The sequence below is a fragment of the Bos indicus x Bos taurus genome, chromosome 10 (assembly GCF_003369695.1).
Source record: "Bos indicus x Bos taurus breed Angus x Brahman F1 hybrid chromosome 10, Bos_hybrid_MaternalHap_v2.0, whole genome shotgun sequence".
NCBI lineage: Eukaryota > Metazoa > Chordata > Mammalia > Artiodactyla > Bovidae > Bos > Bos indicus x Bos taurus.
The window spans coordinates 18,243,830-18,256,774 of record NC_040085.1 but is presented as its reverse complement, the minus strand read 5'-3'; the positions used below and the strand labels follow the sequence as shown (position 1 = coordinate 18,256,774).

Sequence of the window (12,945 nt, the reverse complement as noted above, 5' to 3'; positions counted from 1 at the left end):
ACATTTCATTTTGCCATAACACAACATTGTAAATCAACTATACTCCAATAAAAATTTTAAAAACAAATCCTACTTTAGATGGGATGGCAAAATTTTCCTGTTGAATAATCATCAATGAATGTCAACTTGTTTGTTCTTCAATACACCTCAGCTCAAATCTTTACTAATAACTGCTTTTGCAAAGTCCTCTTTCAGGCTCAAACTGAAGCAGGGTCTCCAGCATTGCAGGCAGATTCTTTACCAACTAAGTTATCAGGGAAGCCCTTTTTTTAGACTCAGTGTAACTTAATTATGGTGAAAGAAAAATAGACAAAGTAAAGGTTTGTGGTGAATCACACTTTTTTCCCCATCTGTGCACAGACCAGGTTACCTATGAATATGACAAACCCCACTTCCTGTTTGAAGGTGTCACACAAGAAGCAGTTACTATGTATATGTGCTGCCAGGCACTCAAAGACACTGAACTCTCAGCTTGAGGCAGAACTAGGCACATTTGTTCAGGGGATTCCATGCCTCATGCCGCTCTCCAGCCTGCTCTGGGTGCTCCTGGCCTTCACCTTCTCTGGTAGGGAGGCTTCCAAGCCTGGATGCGAGTGTTCAGGGTGAAAGGACTGCACACAGGCACGTGGTGCTTCACAGGGACTTGGGGAGGAAAGGGGGACTGGGGAAAAGCAAGCGTCTTAGGATTTCAGTTTGGTTTTTCTTTTTGGAGATCTAAATGAGTCTAATTTGTACACTATTTTATTCACTGCTTCATCTCTGTTTTCTGATTTTTTCCACAGGATCTGGTGTGGCCCAGAAAGTTACTCACGACCAGCCGGATATATCCAGTCAAGTTGGGGAGTCAGCCACCATGAACTGTCAGTATGAGACAAGTTGGAACAGTTATAACATTTTTTGGTATAAGCAGTTCCCAGTGGAGAGATGATTTACCTTATTGGTCAGAATTCTTACAGCCCGAATGCAAGGGATGGCCGTTACTCCATAAATTTTCAGAGATCACGTAAAACCATCAGCCTCATTATCTCAGCCTTAAAGCTGGAAGACTCTGCAAAGTACTTCTGTGCTCTCTAGGAACTCACAGTGGTTGAAGTGATAGGAAAAGCTGAACAAAAACTTCTGAGCTGGATAAGAGAGAAGAACCCCCTCCCCCACAATCCCACCCACTCCCACCCCTGCTGCAGGACTACCGCCAAAATACACACCTGCAGACCCCAGACAAGAGATGATAGTCCTGTGCTTGTTTCATCTGTGCTCTGGATCAGAAGATTTAATACTAAAAGAAAGCTCCTTCCATGTCATTTGGAAGCAGGTGTCCAGGTAACTTTCTACTGCTATATTCTCATCTTGAATTTTGGACTTTTAAGTCAACCATCCAGAGCATGTGTAAAGTTGTCTAAATTTGAAAACTTGCTCCATAAGAATATAAAATGGCAGTTTCACCTAAAGATCCTCACATCACAAATCTGGGTCTAGAAGCTGAAATCATCATGAAAATAATTTCCTTAAGTCCTCTCCTCTCAGATTTTGTGTCGGGGCACAATTAGAGAAAGAGAACCACCAGTGATGTAGAGTAAGAGATAAGTTATAAGGATTAGAACACAGGCAACAGGTAGAGCTGGTGAAAGTGTCCATAAAATGGTTATATTTGTATTTGGTGTTGAGTTTAATTCACTGTAAGTCAACTAGAGTAACATTTGTGAAGGAAAGTTGGATGTGGACATAAACATGGAGAAACCGTGACATGTATGGAAGTGTATGGGGACAACGGAACCCACAAGACACACTAAAACTTATCCGTCTCTTACCTCCTTCAGTCGCACAGTGGTGGGTGGCCTTCAGGAGAAGTGGATGCCATTTGCCATCATGCTACATGCATACTTGGTCCAATACAAAGAGAACATGAGTAAGAGATCTGATGGGAGGTAGAGGAGTTATGAGTCAATAATAAGTTGAACTATCAGATCATCAGCAACATTATGTATTGCCAGTCCCTGGAGCTCTGCACCAACCCACGGAACATAAAAATATGGCTACTTCATCACAAGTACCTTCCAAAACTTACACAAATCTCTTTCATGGCCAAGCCTAACCCAGAACAAAAAAGGGAAGCAAATTCAAGGAAATAGATTTCCAGATAGATAAGGTGAAACAGTACAAAGCTACCATAATACCTTAACTAGTTAACTTCCCTCCTTGTTAACTAAGTATTCATCAGTACCTCCTTAAACAACACTACTTTTTAATAAGGACAACAGGAAAATTATGCTTCCTGTTAACATGATGTAATTATTTCTTCAATCAACCAAAGCAACCTATCTCCCTCAAAGAGAATACCAAGTTCATTTATCCATTTAGGGGTGATGCTCTTTCCTCTGATAGCTGAATCAGAGGATCCACTGAATTCTTTAACTTGACTACTGAGATACAAAGAGATAAAAATTAACTTGCAGTAGCACATTTTATGCTGCTACAGGCAGGAAAAGTGGAGATGGAAGTTAAAAATGGTTAATGTATACATAAATATATTCATATAAAATGAAAGTAATTTCATAACTATTATATTTTTGTTACTGCAAATGGCCACAAAGTTGTAACTGGTATTTATAACTACCTCCTGCATTACCTATTCTATAATCTATGCTCATAGCAAGATTCCCCACTCACTGTTGTACTTAACTTCATATAAAACAAGCTCCTTATTCAGGAACAATGCTATACGGAAAGTAATAAAGATGAACAAGGAATTCTGCAAGTCCACCTCTGTGGTTTTGGCAGAAGTTTGCAAAGCATTGAAGACAAATCCAAGTGTCTATTTTAGTGGGTAAAACTTACTAATACTCAGGGGAAATAGATATGCTGTATTCTGGGAAACATCATTAATAATGATACCTGACTTATCACAGGCAATTACATTCACAAAAGGTAAGCATTTCTAAAGAAAACAAACACATAAAAGTTTCAAGAGCTTCTTATGAGCATGCAAGTATATTTTAAAATTGTTTTTGTTTGTTAAAAATCACTGCAAAGATAGGGAAAAGTCAAGGCCCAACTGGAAGGCTATGTATGCAATACACAGTCCTGAAAAAGGACTCAAATGCAGGATATATTAAAAGTGCATAAATCAATAAGAAGAGAAAATAGCTAATAAGAATAGCAAAATCTTGGAGATCCAAATCAGAAATACTATATCCAATAGGTAGTAAACATGCAATATGACCTTTGTTTTACTGTTTTTACAGAAACCAAGATCAAACCTCATCTGTTCCATCCGTGTGCTTTCAGCCTGAGTGTATCAATGTAGCTAGATGTATATGACACCAAAAGGATAAGGAAAAATAATGACTGTCTCCAGGAAAGTGAATGATTAAGTACATATCCTGGAAGCTTCCATTACTGAACTGATGTGTGTGCGGGGGGAAAAGTAGGTCACAGAAGTGGACTTTGAAGGAAAGGTATTCTTCAGTAGAATAAAGAAAGTTGATACTTATTGAGCTTTACCATAATATAGTAAGGCATGGTTGAATTTACAATCCATTATCTAATTTAAGTGTTAAAACCCTATAAGACAGGTTCCATTTCTTTTAATCTTTGAGAAGTGAGACATAACTTTTCTAACTGTGAAAAGTATCCCAAACTTTTATTGTCTTCCAGAGTATACCATCTTAGAGGGCTCCTGAAGAGAAAGTTTGGGTATGGAGAAGCACTTGGATCTAAGACAGGGAGGCTGGATGTCTCAGTGATGGTGACATTATACTAGTTTAAACTGGAAACTAAAGGCAACTAGGAAAGAAGATGGTAAACCTAGGTACAAATTGCCCCAGGATCAGTAGATGAGGAAATCATCGACTATCCAGTTAAGTGCTAAATGCTTTAGCAAGTTTATTAGTTGTAGTGTGCCTGGAAAAGCAAGAGGCTACAGGAAAAGAAGAGATATCACTCCTTAAACACTCATCCCTATATCAAGACCTGTGCCCCTTGCCTTTGACTTCTCTGCTGTGACGCTATCCCTCGAAACATTTACATTATGCACCTCTGAAAACTCAAGTCTCACACCTTTGTGAGTGCTTTATCTTAATGTTACTATTTGCATTCCCGGAGAATCAGGCTCCAGCGACTGCGTAGCAAGAATGAAAGCTGAAGCACTGCCACCTGGTGTCCTGCTAAATATTTTGTGACGCTTACCCTGGGCTCCTTGCCGCCCTCTAGTGATCATGGATTAAATTGCGGGCAAACCTAATCACTGTACTATGTGCCTGGAGAATCCAATGGACTGAAGAGCCTGAGTGGCTACAGTCCAAAGGTTTCAACGACTGAGAGGCTAAGCATGTACGCATGCACGCTAGTCACAATAGGGGCTGCCATTGTTCAACCAAAGTCAGTAAAAGTCTCAACGCAGAAATCAAAGGAGAGAGAAGATTCGGGACAACTGGCTGGTTTTTAATCTTTGCCTACCAGATGTGAAAATGATTGACTTCAAATGACAAATATTGGGTTGGCCAAAAAGTATCTTCATGTTTTCTTGTGACATCTTACATGCAATGATTTTGGCTGGCAAGTAATAGGCTACCTTGGAAAGGAAGCTCAGAATTATTGCACAAAGGGTTGTTTTCTTTTTCCCTTCTTCTTCTGGTAAGTGAAATAGTTTCTACTGCTCTGTCCTTTCTTGTAGTATAGTATAGAAATATTCTGAGAATGGGAGCAAGACTCAAAAATGGGGAAAAAACGAAGCAATCACAGCAAACACTGCTTGGTATACTCATTCCAACAACAACATCTCAATCTCTCAATATAACACCCTCATGAACTGATTTTCCCTGAACAGTAAGAACGCGATAGACCATGGAAATTTATTCACATGAAATCTACCATTTAAACTGTCAATTATACCTCAAAAAATATTAAGCTCTATCTTGCGGAGAGACTCCTTTGCAATTTGAGAGTTTGGCTCCCAGTTCTCAGCGTTCTGTGCGTTGCCTGTAGCTGACTGAGAGCCCACGCTGGAGCAGTGCTGTGCTAGGCGATTTTCAGGGGTGTTCTCACTTAGCTCCTATCCTAACCCTTCAAGGTTGAGTCCATGCTACTTTAGGGAGGCAGTGTAACAGTGCTTGAGATGGAAGACTTGGCTTATGTTTCCAGACCTACCACTCATTAGTTGAGTGATCTTGGGAGTATCACTTAATTATTTTTATGCTTTGGTTTCCTCATATCTGCAATGTGAATATTGATAGAATCTACCATGCAGGGTTCTTGGGAGAAGTGAATGAGATGATGAATGCCACTGTGAGCCCAGTGCCCAGAAGAAGGATACTGACTATTCACAGAAATGGAAATTGAACATGAGAGAGGTTCAATACCTTGCCTGATGTTGCAGAGTGTCAGAGTGGAGCCCTCCCTCCATACATTACTTAGAGCACAGGCCTTTCCTCATCCCAAGAGTAACTCTCTATCTTAATATAGTATTGTGTTGTCCTTGAAGTGCTTATCCAGTGCAGTGGGTGCTGTGCTGGTTTGATTATTGATCAGGGAGCTAAGATCCCACATGCCTTGTCCCCATCCCCCCAAAAATTAAAAAACCCAGAAGCAATATTGTAACAAATTCAATAAAGTTTTTAAAAGTGATTGACATCAAGAAAATTCTTTTTAAAAAAAGAAAGAAAATCAACAAGTAGACTCTTGTTATTTTTAAAACTTATAACCTCTGACATTTAAAACATTTACAGAATATCATTAATGTAGGGGCATGACAAATTCCAAACACGATATGCTCCATACCAGATAGATAAGTGTTCTAATTCTTACTATGCCACTTCCCTGATATTTCACCTTGAGTTAATCACCCAAACTCTTTGAGCTACAGTTTTTGTTATTTGTAAATTAGGAATAATAGTAACTCTATTGTGTGACTTTCATATTAGAATAATGTATATGAAGCAAAAGAAAATTCAGCACATTATGTGGGTGAACATTTCTACTTGGGGAATTTGAAAGTTTTAAAAATTTTGTTTAGAATACATATAAAGATTCTTAACCAAAGCAGGATTCATATCACATGTTACCATCTCACTCTCTGAAGCTGAATAGTAGCAGTCCATGATAAGCAGCCCACTTCTGAAAGGTTGTCAGTTCTCTTTGTGTAGTGAGCTCATCTCAATGTTTGTGAAGTTGGTCTCAAGAAAGCAGTGTTTGATCCCTCATTTTGAACCACAGGCAACTGATTCTAGGCCAGAAATGGTTGGCGTGTTTCTAGTACATGTATGTGGTCTTGTCTCTGATTGGTTGGGCAACCAGGTACAGAAACCTATTTTCTGAAAAAGCATGTTTCACAAATCTAGGCTGCAGAACATTCCTCTGCTGAGGATACTTGATCAGGATAAATAGAGAGGAACACTTTGCCAGCCTCATGGCTGATACTGTGGCTTCATCTTGGCCGTAAGTCCTGGGGCTGCTGAAGACATTCTGAACAGTCTGGGTGGTGATGGGGAAGGAGGGAGATGCAGTCAGGCACCTCAAGATTCTAATATTCGGGAATATGTGAAGGCAATGAACACTGTAGAGAAATCAGTTTCTATGTGTGACCTTGTCTTTCTGAACAGGAGTGAGCAGCCTCTTGACTGTGGAACAGCATCCTTCCTTGTTGTGGGTTCAGGAAGGAAAGAGCACCAATTTCACTTGCAGTTTCCCTTCCAGCTCTTTCTATGCTTTACACTGGTACAGATGGGAACCTGCAAAGACCACCAAGAACTTGTTTGTAATAAGTGTAAATGGGGATGAAAAGAAGCAAGGACGAGTGAGAGTCACTCTGAATACTAAGGAGGGCTACAGCTCCATGTACATCAGAGGATCCCAGCCTGAAGACTCAGCCACATACCTCTGTGCCTCCACACAGTGCCCCTCAGCCCTCTGCAGCCCATACCCAAACCCATGCCTGCTGCTGCTCTGGGACAAGTATTGATGAGGAGCCATTGTCTGGAGGAAAAGGGACATTCAATGAATGACAGTGTTTTTGGTAATCAGGGGGAAATGAAGATACAGATAAACAGGCATTCCAATCACTGTAGCTTCCTCAACTAACTTGGACTATTCCTAAACATCACTAATCTCCTTAATTCCAATTCCTAGCCTCCTCTTTCCCTGTGATTCCAAGTAAACTAGATAGTTTTCAAAACTATCTAAAATAATGTGGTTATACCTGGGTAATATTTACCCCTCACTATTGCTACATCCTAAGAGCTAGTCTTTATGGTATTTCCTTATGTGCTTGAATGTAATATGGGGATATGTTGTCTCATACATCTGGCATGGAAGTCTGCATGTTTTATAACAGAACAGTCAATTCTGTGTCATTTAACTCGTTGGAGATTTTGGTTTTGCTTTAGTTCAAACTTCCCACTACATGGACATCTGTATGTCATTTCTTTACTATGTGGCTGTTTGCATTTTGAAAAGTCGCTGTGATATTTGCTGCTGCTGCTGCTGCTGCTGCTGTTAAGTCGTTTCAGTCGTGTCCGACTCTGTGCGACCCCATAGACAGCAGCCCACCAGGCTCTCCCGTCCCTGGGATTCTCCAGGCAAGAACACTGGAGTGGGTTGCCATTTCCTTCTCCAGTGCATGAAAGTGAAAAGTGAAAGTAAAGTCGCTCAGTCGTGTCCGACTCTTAGCGATCCCATGGACTGGAAGAAGCATTGATAGGGGAAATTCACCACTAAACTTGGTCTCTCCCCCAGTTTATATCGTAATTGTGATAATGAATCAGTAACCGAACTCCAGGATCTGAGTTTTTTAGTAATTTCCAGGTATATGAAGCTGATCTATTATCTGATCCTGTGCTATTTTGCAGATTTCCAAATAACCCACCAGTTTAATACTATATTGGGCTTCTCTGATGGCTCAGATGGTAAAGAATCTGCCTACAATGCAGGAGAGCCGTGTTCGATCTCTGGGTCAGGAAGATCCCCTGGAGGAGGGAATGGCTACCAATATGCTTGCCTGGATAATTCCATGGGCAGAGGAGCCTGGTGGGCTATAGTCCATGGGGTCACAAAGAGTTGGACACGACTGAGTGACTAACACTTTCACTTAATACCGCATTGGTGCTTTGCTGCTGCTTAGTCGCTTCAGGTGTGTCTGACTCTGAGCTATGGACACTATGGACGATAGCCCGCCAGGCTCCTCTGGCAGAGGCTGCTAATTCTGGGGTCTTTCTGGGGTTTGTCAACATGAATTAACTTGCTTCTGGGCCTCTTTATCTCATAGCTTGTGTTTTCAGGTTTCTCCCCTGGAGAATCCCAGGGACAGCGGAGCCTGGTGGGCCGCTGTCTATGGGGTCACATAGAGTCGGACACGACTAAAGCGACTTAGCAGCAGCAGCAGCAGCAGCAGCAGTCCCACCATACACATCAGTAATTAATATCCAGCCTCTGTCCAGCGTCCTGAATTACATTGCTATTGTGCTCTCTCTCTTTCATAAATTTATATTTTAAAAAATCTGTTAGTGTCATTATGTTTAGGAAAGATAATACATATTATAAAAACAATACTGGTTTGCATACAAACCCCTCAGACCAAAACTATTTCATGTGAAAGATTTCTTTTTCAAAGATCATTCACAAGGCAGTAATGAATCTATTTGTCCATCAGGTTGCAAATGGTTGAATCCGTTTTGCTATATGCATGTGCATAGAAGTAGAAGATAGAGCACAGAAGTGACTGAGGTGAACCTGTAGTTCATTGTACAGTAGCGTTGATGGAATTAAACAACATGTAAGAAAAGAGCTGCTGGTCAACTTCCCAAACTGGATCTTCAACAGTATTGGCATAAAGATCAATGGAAGAAATTTCAGTGAAGACCCTGTGTTTTAGCTAACTATGAATTGGTAGAAACAAAAAAGCACAGAGAAAAAGCAGGGACAAAATATGTCTATACTGTGTGTTGCTGCAACACAGTGCTTCATGTATTTTTCATACTAAAGAACATATAGAAACTGATTACATTGTACAGCACTTCAATATAGAATGCTGCTTGAAACTGACCTGTGATTCCACATTCCCTGGGTTCTTCCTCACCTTAGGAGATAAGAAGATAAAACACTTTCCACACAGGTAATCAATTCCTGGATGCAGAAGCATGTAATTTGGAAAATCTACTCATAAACATGGGGAAAAATGCAAACCTGGAAGTGAGATTCCTTAAAAAACACCTGTGTCTTTATGAAAGTCATATACAACCAAGCAAATATGAGCCAAACTTTTCAGTTTCTTTGGGTTCTCAAATGGATTTGAAATTGAAAATATTCTGTTGTGTTAGTTATAGAGACACAGATCTGACCTCTTAAATAGTCCCTCATTTTTAAAGTCACATGGAGTGAGAAGAATGAGAGAAATATAAATATGAAATTGAACAAGGAAAGCTCACATCTCCCTGTTTACTGTAGGGCCCCAACATGAGGGCCAAGGCTCTCATCACACCTAAGCTGCTGCTGCTAAGTTGCTTCAGTCGTGTCCAACTCTGTGCAACCCTATAGACACAGCATATCAGGCTCCCCCATCCCTGGGGTTCTCCAGGCAAGAACACTGGAGTGGGTTGCCATTTCCTTCTCCAGTGCGTGAAAGTGAAAAAGTGAAAGTGAAGTCGCTCAGTCGTGTCCGACTCTTAGCAACCCCATGGACTGCTGCCCACCAGGTTCCTCCGTCCCTGGGATTCTCCAGGCAAGAGACTGGAGTGGGGTGCCATTGCCTTCTCTGATCACACCTGAGCATCACCAGCTAATCTTCTGTGCTAAGACAGGAGCACTCAGACCACACGTGAAATGAAGTTTGGTGAAACAGATGTTTCAGGTCCAGCTCTTAGAGACAATCAGAAATCAGAGAGAGGAAAAACACATTTCATTCTTGATGCTACTGCTAAGTCACTTCAGCCGTGTCCGACTTTGTGCGACTCCATAGACAGTAGCCCACCAGGCTCCCCCATCTTGGGATTCTCCAGGCAAGAACACTGGATTGGGTTGCCATTTCCTTCTCCGTTCATTCTGAAAGTGAAAAGTCAAGTGAAGTCGCTCAGTCATGTCCGACCCTCAGCGACCCCATGGACTGCAGCCTACCAGGCTCCTCCGTCCATGGGATTTTCCAGGCAAGAGTACTGGAGTGGGTTGCCATTGCCTTCTCCATTCATTCTTGCTAATATCTCACAAGTCTTCAACAGGATTCTCTTCATGGGCTTCAGTGTCATTGTGTTTTGCTGCACAACAAACCCACCTCAAAACTTACTGTTTAATTATCTCATGATACCTCTGCTCCATGCGGTGAAAGGGGGCTCAATTGCACTGGAATCCCTCCAATTTACTCACTTAATTAATGGGGTTGACTGGAAGCTGAGCTCAACTGAAATCTCAGAAGCCTGGGCTCAACTCTCTTCAGACATCTCAGGAGTTGACCATGGGCCATACATGTGATCTCTCTCTGTGGCCCTGAGGGGAAGCTGGGGCAGCTTACACTGTTGCCTCGGGCCTTCAAAATCACAGAAGTGTCAACTGCCAAAGAGTCGCCACCTTTCGCCTCAGAATGCTGTGATGTTAACTTCTGCTCTTCTGTTTACTACAGTAAGTCATGCAGCCAGCCTGACTCAGTGTGTTATGGGGGCTTCACAAGGTCCCAGATATCAGGGAGCAAGGATCACTGGGAGGTAACTTTGGCCACTAACCTCCACGTGAGCTGATAGAATAGTACATTCCTTGTGGCAAACTGGCACCAGAGTGCTAATGAAGCACATAGACCTTAAGAGTCATCAAGGTCATGTCAGTTTACTTCTCAAATAGCATACACACCCACATTCCTCATCTCTATACTCCTTGCAGCTCCCCTATACAAGCATTTAGCACCTCTGACTTGGATAACTGCCAAAGGCCTCTTCACACTCTTCTTGCCTTTATTCTCAACTCTTTGAATCTGACTTCTACATGGCCACAGAGTTTATATATATATAGTATAGGAGAAGGAAGTGGCAAACCACCTCCAGTATTCCTTGCCTGGGAATCCCATGGACAGAGGAGCCTGACGTGCTGCAGATCATAGGGTCAATAAGAACTGGGCATGACTTAGTGACTGAACAACAATAACAATAATTGAATAACAATAACAACAATAAAACAATAACATATAAAATTAGTTTGCTTCCTGCTCATCTTTGGATAATGAGGAACCATTAGAAATTGTAAAGATAAAATTTTATATTAAGAATTACAAGGCAATGTACAATTTTTCCCTGAGTTACTTCTAGTTTTTCTCATTCACCCTTTCTGCATCATACTCTAGATGTACATCAGCCACTTTAAATAAACCGTTTATGCTGGTATTAAGCTTTTTCCTTAATCTGAACCTTTGCGGATGCTGTCCTCTGTGGTCAGAAGGATTTTTCCCAAGTACTTGTGTAAAAACACATATATGTACTCAACCTTTACAGCCCAGTTCAAGCAACATACTTCTTATGTGACATCATAGAGGATAATATGGCTAACTTTTAATTATAAAATATTCTTGGATCTGGTCCCCCTCTTAAGGTGGTTTGACAGGAATATTTGCTACTGAGGGCCATCTTATATTTATATTCATTCAAACTGTTTCTTATGAGTACGAGGCATGAAGAGATTCCTTTTAGTCCACAAACCAAAGCACGGTCAGTTTCCCTTCTTTTCATTTAGCAAATATCTCCTTCTAGGCACAAGACCCAGAGACAGGCTATAGCAAATACGATGGTGTGAGTTGGGAAAGGCCAGTCTTCTCCAGTGGGTGACTACTCTGTCTGGTTTACATTCTTCTGTGTAAACCGCAGCAGGGATCTTGATCTGCATGAAGACGAGGGAACTTTTAAAGCATCCTCGAGTGCTGCTCCAGACCCCTGCTCTTTTAGGGTGGAGGTGGAGCCTTCACCAACATAGCATTGTTAGATTTGTCTTCATTTGGGGATCCAAATCCAACATGGCTGAAAAGGAAAAGTTATCCCAGTTATGTGCATTTCAAAGAACTTTGTTAACTCATGGGATTTTCCTTTTCCATTACATCCCAAACCTGCTACTTCTGTTTCTATATATAAAGTAATTCAGATTCAGATTTGCTTTTGACTTTAAAGAAGTCTTGAGATGTCTACCATTTATATAACTGCATGGCAACACTTCAAAGACATTAAGGATCCTATAGTGAGCTGGAGGGTGGCCCCTAAAGATACATTCACATCCTAATCCATGGAAACTGTTAATGTGAACTTATTTCACAAAGAAACTTTTCAAATGTAATTGAGAAAAGGGTATCAAAATCCAATCATACTGGATTATCTTGGTGGGCCTCAGTCCAGTGACAAGTGTCCTTTTAAGAGACACACAGGTGAGAAGGCCTTGTGAGGTCTTCTCGATGGAGGAGGAGGTTGGAGGTATACAGTCACTAGCAAAGGAGGACCTGGGGCCACAGAAGCCAGAAGAGGCAAGGAAGGATTCTCTCCTAGACCATTTAGAAGGAGTATGTTCCTGCTGACACCTTTTTCAGACTTCTGTCCTCCAGATTGTAGGGAACCAGTTCTTGCTTTTGGAGCCATCAAATTTGTGATAATTTGTAATGGTAGAACAAGGGCTACTGGGGCTAACACAGTTTTCCAAAGGTAACATTTCTAAATAGCTACAAGCAACTCCTGATAGTTTGCATTCATGGAAGGGAATTACTTAATTACTTTAAAAAAGAGTAATTAATTAAATTACTCTTTGGGACATTTGCATTCAAATTCTCAGATAAGTAAACATACACATTTATTTATCATTCAACAAATGTTTGAGTAACACTATTTACCAGGTATTACTGCATCAGCAATTTTTTGATACAGTCACAGAGGGGCAGCATCTGCAAACATAGACACTCCGTGGGGGAAGGATGGGTGGTAACATGGTGGTAAGTGATGGGCT

The 12,945-nt window shown here is 41.1% G+C and overlaps 1 pseudogene; it reads left to right on the top strand.

The window, feature by feature from the left end:
- Nucleotides 1-516: 516 nt before the first annotated feature.
- On the top strand, nt 517-1,074 carry LOC113899371 (annotated as a pseudogene).
- The last annotated feature ends 11,871 nt before the right edge of the window (nt 1,075-12,945 follow it).